Raw genomic sequence first — 14,421 nt, forward strand, 5'->3', positions numbered from 1 at the left:
CAAGTGTTGTGTCATCACTCAAAGACACGGAGGTTGCCGAATTAAACAGTGAAGCTCGTTTTCAAAACATGACAAGACTATTATATCTATAATGCTGTTAGACCGCCTACGGTTCCCAAGTCCGTACATTGTTAGTCATGTTCAAAATTTTCTTATTCAAAAACAAATTCCATCACTGTTTGGAAAACTCAAGCCATTTGCACAGTTGTCTACATAAAAACTATGCAATAATGGCACAATTTCTGAATTGTTCATGTGAGGACATATTTCCTCTTTTCTCCCATTCATCACCAACTATCCATTAATCTCTCATCCTTTTCTCAAAACTGTTCTTTTCTCAATGTAAATTTGCCCCCCCCACCCTTTTTTGCAACTTCAATATGCACATAATGGATAGACAGCCCCTTAATCAGTTTGGATGGTAAAACGTGAGATTTTTATCTTATTCTAAATTTATAATCCTCACATTCTCATTCTTCAAGATGTGGTACATTGACCGCAATTCACTATACTAGTCACAGTAAACAGCCAAAGTTACAACAACAAAAAAACAAGCAGATGGTCCCAGTCAGAAGATATTGCTTACACATACCAGCACAAGCTCAGGCTTCAAAACAGGACAAGGACTCACCTGTTTAACACCAACACATTTCTTACTGAAGTCAGCCACAAGTTCCACTGCAAGGATAAACATATTCATCAATATGCTGTAATATTCAAGGATTCCATAATAAAACTTGTACTTTGTGAGGAGGCTACCAATAACACTGAATCATTACTTCTTTTCTTTTTTTTTAAACACAAAACCCAGTCTGGCTACTACACCACTGACCTTGCTGCCGGGCACAACGTTTGTCAGTCACACCGGTCGCAGGTACACGACCAAGGGTCAGGAGTTTGCCATTAGTCAGTGTCACAACATGACCGTCATCTCCCTCAAGCCGACATTCCATTTTCTCCACGTTTCTCACAATTTTCCTGCAAACCAAGCAGACCTGGTTAAGACCTATTCTTATTAAACTTCCCAAGTCCATAAACTGCTCCCAGCATGATAAGATAGCTTATAGAAGTAGCATGCTTCAGGCATATAAGTGAAGGATTATTCACTGATGGAATAGGATTTGACCACAAACCATAATCCTGGTGCTCTGCAGGTAGAGGGTGTTGGCTCATTCGAGTATGTCCTTCAGAGGGGACATCGAAGCTGGCTGTTCAATCTGCTATTCCTTACTCCAAGGGATTAAGAATCCCACATCTTTTTTGTTGTTGTTGCTGTCGTCTTTTTTTTTGTTGTATTTTTTTAAATAGAAAAAAGCACTCGTGAAAGAGCTTACACGAAGTTAAATTCATTTTAAAAAGACAAGCAAATTAATGTGTCAAAAATTAATGCAGCGCACACAATAAGAGTGTTCAGGAACTACAGAAGCCATGCTAACAAAAAGCAAAATCAAAACAAACACAAAATTACCCCCGTTGCGGGGGTGACGGTCATCTCTGCGAGAAAATATATAGCCTCCTGAAGGTGGGGCAGTTTTTGCAAACTTTGAAGTCACCTGACGCGAAAACGAAAGCGAATATCGAAAATCCGGCTCGACAAAATTTAAATATTGTCCCATAGATTTATATGCCACAATCAAATTCAAGATCGCTTGAGAAATGTAGGAGGAGATAGATTTTGAAAATCGTCATTTTCGCATTTTTTGCCAACTTTGAAGTCACGTGACACGAAAAGGAAAGCGAATACCGAAAATCCGGTCCGATCAAAATTTAGATATTGTCCCATAGATTCATATGCCACAATCAAATTCAACATCGCTTGAGAAATGGCGGAGGAGATAGTATTTGAAAATCGTCATTTTCGAAACTTCAAAGGCCTCATGACCTTGACCTTGACCTTCGGTGACCTTGAAAGTCATACCATCGTGTACGTCTTATCGACCTCTATCAGGATCACTAATGACCAGATCTCCCGCTTCAATTTCATTGTGAACGGACGGACGGGCGGACGGACGGATCGTCACCTCTCCTCTCAACACCAATATTATTCGGTCATGCTCGAAGAGATGACCTAATGATGTCAACTGCAAGTAAATAATCAGTATGTAAACAACTAGCAGAAAGAGAAGGATAGGAAAGGTGAAAATGAGTCGGAGAAAGGAGAATACAGCAATTAAGCTCAGTGTGCATGATGAAAATATACCGTATTCAACTCCAATGTAGAGAATGAGGGTTCCATGAAATGGGTAAAATAACAGGAATAATGTTGGTTTGCCAAGTTGGTGTTCCCCCTGAACATAAAACTAAACATGCTGGGATTCTTGGTTCAAATTCCATATCTACCATGTTGATTTGTCAGTTGTCCACCAACATCTTTGTGTTGTTCATGTAAAAGTCCAAGAATGTCATACAACATCCTGTCCTCCATGTAATATGGACAACAAGCCTCTCTACCAGCCAGAGGCCACTATAGAAAAGAAGAAACAAAACGATGGGGTCAAAGCTTCACATCGGCCAAAACTTCACGCTTCATCAGAAGGGATACGAATAAGACATGGGACTCGAGGGCACAGAGATGATAGAAGGGTGTGGCAGTTGTGGGGAACAGATAATAGCAGGCATATCTAAAACCGGAAGCCAAATAAATCTCTCAGACTCAGAGCTACGGATACAAGTGAAGAGGAAGCGAATATAACACCTGCCACACACAGGTGGTCAGCAACGCAGAATACCACCAAATATTTTCTTTTTTTTTTTTTTTTGAGATTATTCAGCAACAGGTTGTCTGAAAGAGCCTGGCATCTAGTAGCAGTTGGAATCATTGGCGGCATTATCTATGCATGGGTGATCAGCATCCAGTCAGATGGCAAAGTAATACAGCACTGTATTTCCAAGATTGTGTGGAATCACAGATGTTACTGGACCCAGACAACATTCAGTCAAACCCTCCAGTGTTCCACTGGAACTTAAAAAAATACACCCGTGTGGGAGTGATGGTCATTTCTGCAAGAAAATATATAGCCTCCTGAAGGTAGGGCAGTTTTTGCAAACTTTGAAGTCACGTGACACGAAAACGAAAACGAAAGCGAAATTCGAAAATCCGTCCTGACCAAATTTAGATATTGTCCCATAGATTCATATGCCACAATCAAATTCAAGATTGCTTGAGAAATGTAGGAGGAGATAGATTTTGAAAATCGTCATTTTCGCATTTTTTGCCAACTTTGAAGTCACGTGACACAAAAATGAAAGCGAATATAGAAAATCCGGCCTAACAAAAATTTAGATATTGTCCCATAGATTCATATGCCACAATCAAATTCAAGATTGCTTGAGAAATGTAGGAGGAGATAGATTTTGAAAATCGTCATTTTGGCATGAAGATCGTCATTTTCGCATTTTTGCCAACTTTGAAGTCACGTGACACGAAAACGAAAGCGAATATCGAAAATCCGGCCCGACCAAAATTTAGATATTGTCCCATAGATTCATATGCTACAATCACATTCAAGATCGCTTGAGAAATGGCGGAGGAGATAGAATTTGAAAATCGTCATTTTCGCAACTTCAAAGGCCTCATGACCTTGACCTTCGGTGACCTTGAAAGTCATACCATCGTGTACGTCTCAATCGACCTCTATCAGGATCACTAATGAACAGATCTCCCGCTTCAACTTCATTGTGAACGGACGGACGGACGGACCCATATTACCCTTTCTCTTACCAATATTATTAGGTCATTGGAAATGACCTAAAAAGGAAAAGAAAAGAAAAGTGATATACTGTCGGACCCCTCTATTCGAGGGTCAAAAAGTGTGACCTGCTTCTGCATGAGCACTTCACGTATTCACGTTAATATTTTTATTGTTAAACTTTTTTATATACACTTCAGGACTGGTCTCCTATATCCACCTGGGATCCACCTGCCACGTCACAGCATTGCATAAAAATGTGCAAAAACAGATCCCCGTAGCTACAGCCCAATTAGTTTACTTCCAATCATCAGCAAGGTCATGGAGTCTATCATCACAGTTGACATAAAATCATTCCTTTTCTCCACCAGCCTCATCTCAGATCATCAATTTGGATTCAGCCCTGGTCACTCTGCCTTGGACATGCTGCTTCCATAATCCCAACAATGGTGGAGACCCTCAATATCAGACATGAGATCAGGGCCGTTTCTCTGGACACATATCGAGCTTTCAATACAGTCTGACATCCTGCCTTGCTCTCCAAACTGTCTGCAGATGGAATCCAAGGCCAACTTCACACTTAGATTACTGACTTCCTCCAATCTCGTAGACAACATGTGGCTCTCAACGGAACCCTTTCATCACCTCTCCCTGTCAAGGCTGGAGTACCCCAAGGAAGTGTTCTCAGCCCCCATATTATTCCTAATCTTCATCATTGATCTAACTGACTCTGGAAAATCTGCTTTACCTCTTTGCTGATGACTCCACTCTCTGCTGTGACATCTCTCATCCTTTTGACAGACAGGCACAGCCTCTCCACCCTCCTCAGACCTTGACAAAATCAAACTGATCAAACAGAATTTTCCACACACCGGGGCAAAGGAGCATGCGTTAGGGGAAGGGTTTAGCATTAGATAGGCCGGCCTCATGGGGCATGAGCAGTCCTCCATGGGGCCCGGTAACACGAGTTAGGGGAAATTTAGGTTAGAATTTAGAAATGGATTGAAGACATGGACAGACATTGAACGTGTAGTGGGGACATAGATTAGCTACGTAGAGTTAAATGGAACGTGCGTAGTATAAGGGATGATGAGGGTGCACGAGTTAGTTAGAGGAAATTAGCGATGTAATGATGCGCCAGTGAGTGGAAATGTGTTTGTGTTTGATAGATGAATTATGAGTGTGAGGGCAGGGCAATGGCCGGTATGAGTGTGAGTAACGGAATGCATGGTGTAAAGGATTGAATGGGGGGAGTGGATCCCACCCAAGGAAACCCGGAGGTTAGTTTAAAGTTAGGTAGGGGGATTAGGTAAATTTACACATGGATGTCATTATGCGGTTGGTGTTGATTGTGGAAAGCTTCTAAAAAATATTTTTTGTGTGTGTGTGTGTGTAGGGTGCAGGAGATAATGAACCAGCTGGGGTGTGGCTTGTGAGTGTAGTGTTAGGATGAAGCAGACACCCCAGGCGCTGGGGGCTCATCGGCCAGGTGAGCCCATAGGTAGGTCCAGGGGGCCATTAGTGTATTCATGGACGCAGGTACCCGAGGAGAGGGGCCTGGCTTGCCAGTGTAGTGTTCAATGGGACCAGGTGCCCGAGTAGCGGGACCCGGGGCACCAAAATGCCAAGTGGGCATCAATGGGGGGAGTGCCAGTGAGGGTATCCCCCATGTTAGGGTGAGGAGCAGGCAAGCTCAGAAGCAGCTCCAGCATCCTGGGGATGCTAATGGTGAGTATGCAGGTGGGCAGACCTGCTAGTGGAGCCACACTACCCAGGCACGAAATTGTGCGATGGTACAGAAAGAAAATTTTGAGGGCAAGGCCCAAAATTGTAAGAGCACTAACACGCAGGCAATGGGAATTTGGATTTTTAGAACCCCATAGTTTAACAAAGGCATCTTAGCAGGGTATAACCCAGGGGAAAGTTTAAAAGTGTAACAATATTAGCGTAGTTAGGATTGATGAAGACCCCTTCACACCATCCACTTTTGGGATGATCGCAGGCTGCTGGACTTACCCTCCTGTCGGACTTGAGAACGAGACTTGTCACGATGTAAATGTAGGATTGCATGTAGTTCTGTTCTTCCTTTCCAAGGAATCTTGGGGGGATTGGGTACGAATTTGGCAATGGGGATAGTGGGATATAGGAGACGAGACGTAGCGACGAATTGTATCAAGAGGGGGGCAAGGGTAGTGTATATGGGAAAGATGGATGGGTGCGGACGAGTAGGACCAACCTCGAGCTCTCTCTCCCGGCACCACTGCCACTGCCCCAGGTATGTGCACACCAGGGACCGGCTGACCATGTTGGTCGGACCTGGTTTACCTTTTTTTCTTTTCATGCCGTTTGCTGTTCGCCTTGATGTTTCGCTTTGTCTCGCCACTGCCCCAGGACCATCAAAGCTTTTCTGCATCAAGGCATCGCTCACCTTGCTGGATCACCTGTCTACATCAAGGCATCACTCACCTCACTTCACCATTTGCTCCGTGACTTGTGTTAAACCCACACCTGTTCTGTGGACTGCTAATCGCTGCAGCCTCATGCCAGGTGACACTGTTCTCATTATCATGGTGGTTTTGTTTGTTTTCTTTTGTTTTAACTTCATTTACTGTAGCAGCATGCCACCACACTTGTGGGCTGCCCCTTTGTTCCAGCCCTCTTTGTATCAACTCATACCAGCTTCCAGCCAGCTCATACCAGCTTCCTTCTGGCTCATGCCAGCTTCACGCCAACCACATACCAGGCTCATGCCACTTTGCTTCACTTCTTTTGCCACGTATCACAATGACCATGAACTGCATAAATGCAGCTCAGTGGAGGAAGTGGCTCTGTTCTTGTTGCTGCTGCTTCTTGACCATTTTTGTTTAGAAGGCCACAACGTGTATGGCCTGAATGCCGGTCACTGGCCTGCCGGTTTATTTTGTTAGGTGTGCTGGTGAAGAGCATGAAAGTGGCAAGGAGTCAACAAGTGTTCCTCCCCCTCTCCACAATTTTTCTTTTGAATTTCTGCAGGTCCTGGGTCAGAAATTGTATATAGTTGTATATATTATTAAAGCCCACCGGTTGTGTGTTGTAGTTTCAAAAATTCCGGCAATTTCGGTGTCGCATAAGGTTGGCTGTGTGAGTCAGTTAGGTAGTTTCCAACGCATCAGGTGGGATATATTGCTGTGGGGCGGGGTTCGGTGGCGATAAACGACCACGAGCTGGAGCAGTGGAGTCGTCTCCCACTGAACACCCGGAATTTGTCGTGAATCTCGGACAACTCCGAAAGGTCACGGGTCACTTCGAGGACCGTGGTCACCAATATTTTGACGGCACGAGGTTGGGTCCACTTGGCTAATTCCAACTTACCTCAGTACTTACGCCGTTCAACTACCGGGGAAACCACACCCTTGGCCGACTTTGCCCGTATCGAGTCGCTATCACCGACTCGGATCTGGCGTAACCGAGCGGAAGTTATCAAAGCCGCGCTGGACCAAATGAACAATTTACGGCACGAACGGCTTCACTATTTCTCAATACGCACCTTGCGATGCCAATGAAGGAAAGCACAGAAAACCAGCTGGTACATTTAACAGGAGTTTATTTATAACAATAATCGGGGAGGGGAGACACAGAGCAGAGTTATCACGAATAAAGAAATGTAATGCACAATGAAAGGAAAACACTTATACAATTCTACTTACAGACGGGGCCCACGGACACACACACACACACACACACACACACACACACACACACACACACACACACACACACACACACACACACACACACACACACACACACACACACACACACACACACACACACACACACACACACACACACGACCCCGTGGGTCTTTATTCGGTAGAGCCGGGATGGGGCTACCTTCCTGCCTCGTGCGGTCACACAGACTCCGAACCACCACGGTGGGACTCAAACCCACGACCCGAAGTCCACGGCCCACGTCCCCGGCAGCTCGGCCACCACCACCACGAGAATCCACCGCAAAGGGTCGCAGACGCTCGAACCATGACAGCAGACCAAGCCAATCGCCACAATCTCTCCTGTCTGCCATCCTCTTGTCTCTTTTTCTCTCTTGAGGTGGGAGGGATTTCTTTTCTCGCCCCTCGCCTCCTGATTGGACGAGGGGTTGTCGGACGACTCGTGGTCAGCCTCCCGATTGGCTGGGGCGCGCGTGTGGTGCTCGTCCTCTGCTCATTGGCTGGAGGAAACAGTCCATGCCCTTCCTTGGGGCGGAGCTTCGATCCGAAGCGACGGAGGCTCCGCCCACACTCTCAGCAAAAAACATGTGGGCAATGGCGACTAAGTCGAGTGAGGGATGGTGGCATTGTTGTAAAAACCTAACTAAAAAAAATAACTCGTAGCGCACACACGAAATTCCCATTAGACGTCGGGGATGGATTCTAACTATAAACACGTACTTATCGAAATAACTGAACTACGGGGACTCTGACCGTTTGCGGCAACAAGGTTTCCAAATCCGTAACAATATCTCGTTTAAATTAATCGCACACACGAAAGGGTAGAGTTAAAACGTACTAGGTAGGGGTAACTTCACCTGCATGTCACACGGTAGTGCTAATTACAATGTTGTAATTTTTTTAACCAATGTCTCCAGCTGTTGGATGACTCGGGACGAGTCTGGGATAGGGAAAGGGGTAGTGTTATGGATTTAAGAATCCGGTCTGATGAATGCATCTACACAACCAGGTCATCAGACAGTAAATTCCTTAAATGCATGTTCAGATTAGCCCCATCCCCATGTCTAATGGGATTTTAAACGTGATGCATTGAGAAGGGTAAAGAATAGATCGCCTCTCATATGGGAAACTTTTTTTTTTCTTTACGACAGACAGGTTTCCACACATTTCTTTCGCGAGTGCTGACACCCACCTTTTTTGAGAGCGCGCGGGTCGTCATGGTAACCGTGCGCAAGCGGGGTGGGGTGAGCTTGGGGGGGACTCTGCGCCCGCCGAGACGGGCCGCATATATAACAAAGAATTGGAGGTGTGTTCTGAGGAAGGAGAAGAAAGAGAGAGAAGCAAGCACGAGAAGCGAGCAAGAAGCGGGTGCAAGCATGCAAAAAAGGAGGAGAAGAAAGCGAGAGGGCAAGCGAGCCAAAAAGAATGTGAGAGTTGAAACGCGCGAGGGAAGAAGCGAGCCAGAGAGGGGGCATGCAAGCGAGGAAGCGTGCAAGCACGCAAGTGAGCAAGCGAGCGTGTGGTGCGTGTGTGCATGTCTGACCAGCGCCAACGAGACAATTCGTCCTTCCCAGTGCTTGAGCAAGCAAGCGTGTGGTGTGCGTGTGGGTGTGAGCAACGCCGACAACGAGTAAGGCACCAACGTGTGAGGCGCAGGTCAGTCATCGACGGACCGTGTGGATCACTGGACGTCACCAGTTTCGTGAAGTGTGAGGAACTGCCCGTGTCGCAGCACCAGGGTCTAAACTCGCGACAGACGATCTCTGTGCCCTCCCAGACATTGACTGGCATTCAAAGCTGTTTGCGAGAGGGTGCATGGCAAGGCTGGGTGCTGGCGACGGACGTGACATGCACACATTTCAGGACGTTTTCACTTCACGGACAACTACTCTCTGGTAAGTGAGACGATTCTTCTCCCCACCCCCCCCCCCCCGAATGATCTGGGTACCCTTGTCTGTGTTTAGCTGTAAGTCAACCCCCGATAAGCATCCGCTCTGTCTTTCCTGTCGTTTTGATTGATTTTGCCTGAGTAATTCATTTCGGTTGCTTTGAAATTTATTCACCTCAGAAAATAAAAAGTTCTTTTCATTTATTTATGTTATTGTTAATAAATTATTTATTGACTTCCAACCTGTCCGTGTTTGTCCTTTCCTTCCATTGGTCGAGCATTGTCCAAACCTCGATAGACTGGGAGGTAATTACCACAGATTTGACCAAAAATCGTCGGCACGCACCAGCGGTTAAAACGCTCGGCCGCCCTAATTAAAATCTAATCGAGATAACATTGGTGCTTTGCCGAGGGCGCGCTCCCCACTCAGGTAACCACGTGACCTCTAGTTAAACGGAATAATTAGACGGTGGACACTGGAACTCGTGGTTAACTGGGTGGCGTTCGTGGTTTTAAAACAACCCACTGTGCCACAACCTTAATTGTGAGTGGTGGCCCCAGGTCCAGCTCCACCGAGGACAACCAGGGATTAATCCCCCTGAGTGACAAGCTGGTGTCTCGGTACCCGTGGCTGCAACTACATATATATTTTAAATCTGGGTTATTTTGGATACATACCTATAAGGCCTATGCTATCCTACCAACCCATCATAGACTTACAGTATCCTTTAACCCCATCTTCACCTGGTATCTCAGTGTATGATAGCTATTTATGATGAAGTAGTACGTCTTGATTTTAGAAGTTGCAATACTTAAATTACCTTAACATGCGAGATATAATTGTTTTTTGAGACTGCCTTTTTGAGGCTGCCATCTGAAACTGTTTGAGTGGAATATCCTCAAGATCACTGGTCCTCGACATGAAATAACGTAAAATAAATCGTGGATTGTGATGTCAAGCAAAGACAAGATTAAAGGACTGTGTGATTCCAGAAATTCTGTTGAGCTGTTAGTGACACAGTGACAGTGACAGGACAAGTGAAAGAAAGAAAATAAATTAAAAAAATTGAAAAAGAAAAAAAAAAAAGCACACGAACAATGACCATTTAACAACAACAATAACATTAATCGTTGATAAAACAAATATCACGTCACACCAGGCAGGCTGCCGGAGGGAAGCGGTTATCTTGTGGTTATCCCCGTCTGCGCCGCACGTCGACATCGAGTACAACTTTACAAATATTTGCAACGCATGCAGAAAATGAAGCACATTGGAAATTATGTTCAAGTTGCCACCGGTGGAAGAGTTCTTTGCAAATTTTCACTCACCAATCGAAGCTTTTTCTCATCACAGTCATAACATATCAATGAGAGATAATTTGCCCCTTGTTGTTGTCACGTGAGCTCAGTATACCGGAAGTCACTTCACTATGTTCCCTTCCCTCTCAAAGGCCAACAGACCAAAACGCGCGAATTGCGAAAGGGCTCGTGAAAACGACAAGTGTGAATTACATCATTCTTAGCAGATCTCATTTCAAAGTTAGGAATCGTGGGAAGGAAAATCAAAATGTGTGGAAAAAATAGCAATGTTAATAAAAAAAAAACCGTAAATATAAATCGCTTTTCAGGCCTCACCTCAATAAACTTGAACACGCGTCATTCATTAAACCTTTCGAAATGAAATCAATTTCCTTTCAGACCCAATGTGAAGGTTTCCAGGCATTATAAAAAAATGTCCCCCAAAAAAGCAATAATATCGAACAACCGAATTCTTTTCACCAAAACGAGTTTCAAACAAAAGCGGAATTGCGTTCATCCAAAAGCTGAAAGTACTTCGTCGCACCACACCGCCATGGCGAATATACATTGTTTCAAATGCGATATGTAATTTATGTTTTTAATTTTTTTTTGTTTGTTTGTTTTGTTTGTTCATTCGCCTCGAGTACTGGACAGCGATCTCAGGATTTGTCAGGATCACTTGAATCTGCCATGAAGTAACAGAGAAGGGTATGTGGAGGCTACTCGTCTTATAAACGTAGATTCGAATTGGTTTGACAGTTGTTTTAAGGCGAGTGAACGAAGTGAAAAATGTGCTCCATGTGCAGAAGATGAAGTGGGTAACCCAATGGCGGGAAAACAATCTTCCCAAAGGAACCTGGGAATTGATGAAATGATTTTTAGAAATTCGGTCGAAACATTTCAGCAGCATGGTACATATACATATATATATATATATATATATATATATATATATATATATATATATATATATATATATATATATATATATGTATATATATATATATATATATACATACCCATACGTTGATGTATCCATGAAAGGAAAAAGTGACAGCCCGGTGGTGGACTCGAACCGGGCAACCCATCATTCCAAAGAGGGGAAAAAATCTTAATCGCTGCCGTGCAACTTCAAATCAAGCTTCCACTACTCGAATGCAATCGCTTGATCAAACCACGATTCATTAGCTTCCAAAGAGGATACACGTGTAGGTGGTGTGGCGTTCAAAAAGGTCGAAGAACTTGACACTCAATCACAAGAGCTCAAGACAAAGGGATCAAAAAGGGTCTTAGGAGTCACAAGGGTCGAAGAGGTGTGATGGGTCTTCAGAAGACCCCATAGCCATGAAATCGTGTTGTTTTTATTATTCCAATTTGTACCCGGTTCATCACTGCTGGGCCGTCTTCAGGCATGGGAACACAAGGCAGTTGCCCAGGGGCCCCACGCTGCCATATTGTTCATGAGAGATCTCTCTTGACAAAGTGGATAATTACTCGACCTCTCGCTGGAAAAGCCTGGGATTCAAATCCCTTTTCAAATTATATTTATAATATTAACAAGTCTGAAGATGACGATGGTTCACGAGCGGTATTTGACGATGTAGATTGTTTCAGAAGTCAAGGATGAGACAATGTGATGATGTTTGACCAAGTTATAAAAATGATCAACATGATGTGGTACGAGTGACAGGTTATAAGCTGCAAAATGTCGAAAACCCGGTTTCGTTCAACAAGTTTCAAAATTTGACCTTTGCATAACCTTTAAAGGTCACAAAACAATGTTGTGGACATTAAAATAAGGAAACAGGATACGTGCTATAGCTTATTGGAGTTAGTTCGTCGAAGAAGGTCGAAAACCCGGTTCGATTCCCACAACTTTGAAAATTTGACCTTTGTGGCCTTTAAAGGTCAAAGGTCAAGGATTATGACCTTTGGTAAAAAAAAACTTCCTCTGGAACATTCCTGGAACAATATAACGTCATATAGACTATATGGCATTTCGCACTCCTCGGATTATCCATACTTTGATGAAATCGGCGTAAAAACAAACTTGAAGGGGGCGCCACGGGCAAGGTGTTCGAGATATAGCAAAATGGTTTCAAGACTTTCGGTGGGGAATGACCTCAGGATTATGCATAAAAAAATTGTCATCCGAGCTCTCAAAGTTTGGGCAGTCGTATGATTTTTATGTCAAAATTTGCAATTTTCTAAATTTATGACCTTGTGACCTTGTCCTTGGGATGAAAATGAAAAATCGGACAACAACAAGTTTTAGATAATTCATTTTGCAATTCAAATACCGAAGAACCCATTCCATTCAGTCAATTCCCTCAGAGAAGATAGATTTTTAATCCGACTACCCCCTAAAAATAGCTATTTTTTGGCTGTGGGTCCGCCCACAATGGGCGTAGCCACGCCCTCATCCAGGAAAACACAACTATACATTGATATCGAACACATAACCAGGTTTCATCAAGATCGGATCAAAGTCCACGGAGTTATACTCTGGACAGAGACACACAGACAGACAAGCCGGTAGGCGGCCATGGGTCGCCGAGCATCCGATGACCTTTGACCCCTGATCTGAGTTAATCTAGTACTAAGTACTTACGAAATTGCATTCGTATCGGTTAACCCGTGTATGAGCAAGGGGGCTTTGAATGGTCATTTTGCCCGAACAATGCACTCATTGACCTTTGACCCCTGACTTAGCCGAGATAGGTCAATATGTCCTGAAGCAAAGTTGTAGTACCCATTGAGTACTCTGTACCTATGAACTGTCATTCGTATCGGTTACTCCGTGGAGGAGCAAGGGTGCCTTGAATGGTAATTTCGCCCAAAAAATGCACCTATTGACCTTTGACCCCTGACCTACTCGAGATAGGTCATTATGCAAATGAGCAAAGTTGTAGTACTCATTACGGTCTATAAGCATGTAAAGATTCATTCGATTAGGTTCAACTTTCTTGGAGCTAGTGAACTTTCAATTTTCAGCGGGAATGCTCAATGGCCCTCGGACACCCAAGTTGAAAGGGTTACCATTTGGAAACTATAAGATATAAAAAAAATGGATGTCATATAGGAGATTGAGAATGACCTTAAGATTATGCATACCAAATCTCATCGAGTTCCATCTACTGATAACTACTCAGTATCAATTTGAATGAAAAGTACCGAAAATGCGGTTTGATATCGGAAATCCCCAAAGTTCGAGGGGGTGCTGTGGGTGAACAAAGATATAAATCGAAAATCCGGCTTGATCGTTTGTGCAGAATGCATTCCAGATGATTAGTGTGAATTTTCATGACCATCCGACCATAACCCAAGGAATAGCATTTGGTGCGAAGGCACCTCCAGCTCTCGCATATTATCGATTTTTGCCCTTTGACCCCTGACCTAAGCAATATCGGTCAATATGTCCTGAGGAAAAGTTGTAGTACTCATTGCATGCAATGAACCTGCAAAGTTTCATTCGGATCGATGCACTCACCTGGTCGCTTGGGGGCCTTCAATTTTCGGGCATACCCTAATTGTAGGGGGTGCTGCGGGTAAACTATTCCATATATCACAAAAACCGCAATATATTTGGTAGAGCATCACCTGTAGATGATGCATGCCAAATTTCATAAGCCGACGTGGGATAATGGCTTTCGGAATTGATTTCGCGTGAACGGTACAGATTTTGAAGGTTTTTCAGCTGTTGCTAGGGAACCAGAGCGTCCCTAGCAACCATCACAATTTCCAAAGCATTCGGTCATAAGATGTACCTACCACCCGAGTCTGGTCAAAATTGGCCCACGTTTACTACCAATTATGCTGATGACAAACGAACAAA

At 44.1% G+C, this 14,421-nt stretch overlaps 1 protein-coding gene across 1 annotated transcript in view; it reads right to left on the minus strand.

The window, feature by feature from the left end:
- Positions 1-858: 858 nt before the first annotated feature.
- The window catches only part of LOC147023277 (uncharacterized), a 61,903-nt gene continuing 48,340 nt past the window's right edge, over positions 859-14,421 (minus strand). Inside the window, exon 3 of the transcript XR_015060121.1 lies at positions 859-978. The gene's annotated coding sequence lies outside the window, so the exon portion shown is untranslated. The remainder of the gene's footprint in view (positions 979-14,421) is intronic.

Source organism: Eptatretus burgeri, chromosome 7, assembly GCF_056783735.1.
Source record: "Eptatretus burgeri isolate ZD-2024b chromosome 7, Ebu_testis_v1, whole genome shotgun sequence".
Lineage (NCBI taxonomy): Eukaryota > Metazoa > Chordata > Myxini > Myxiniformes > Myxinidae > Eptatretus > Eptatretus burgeri.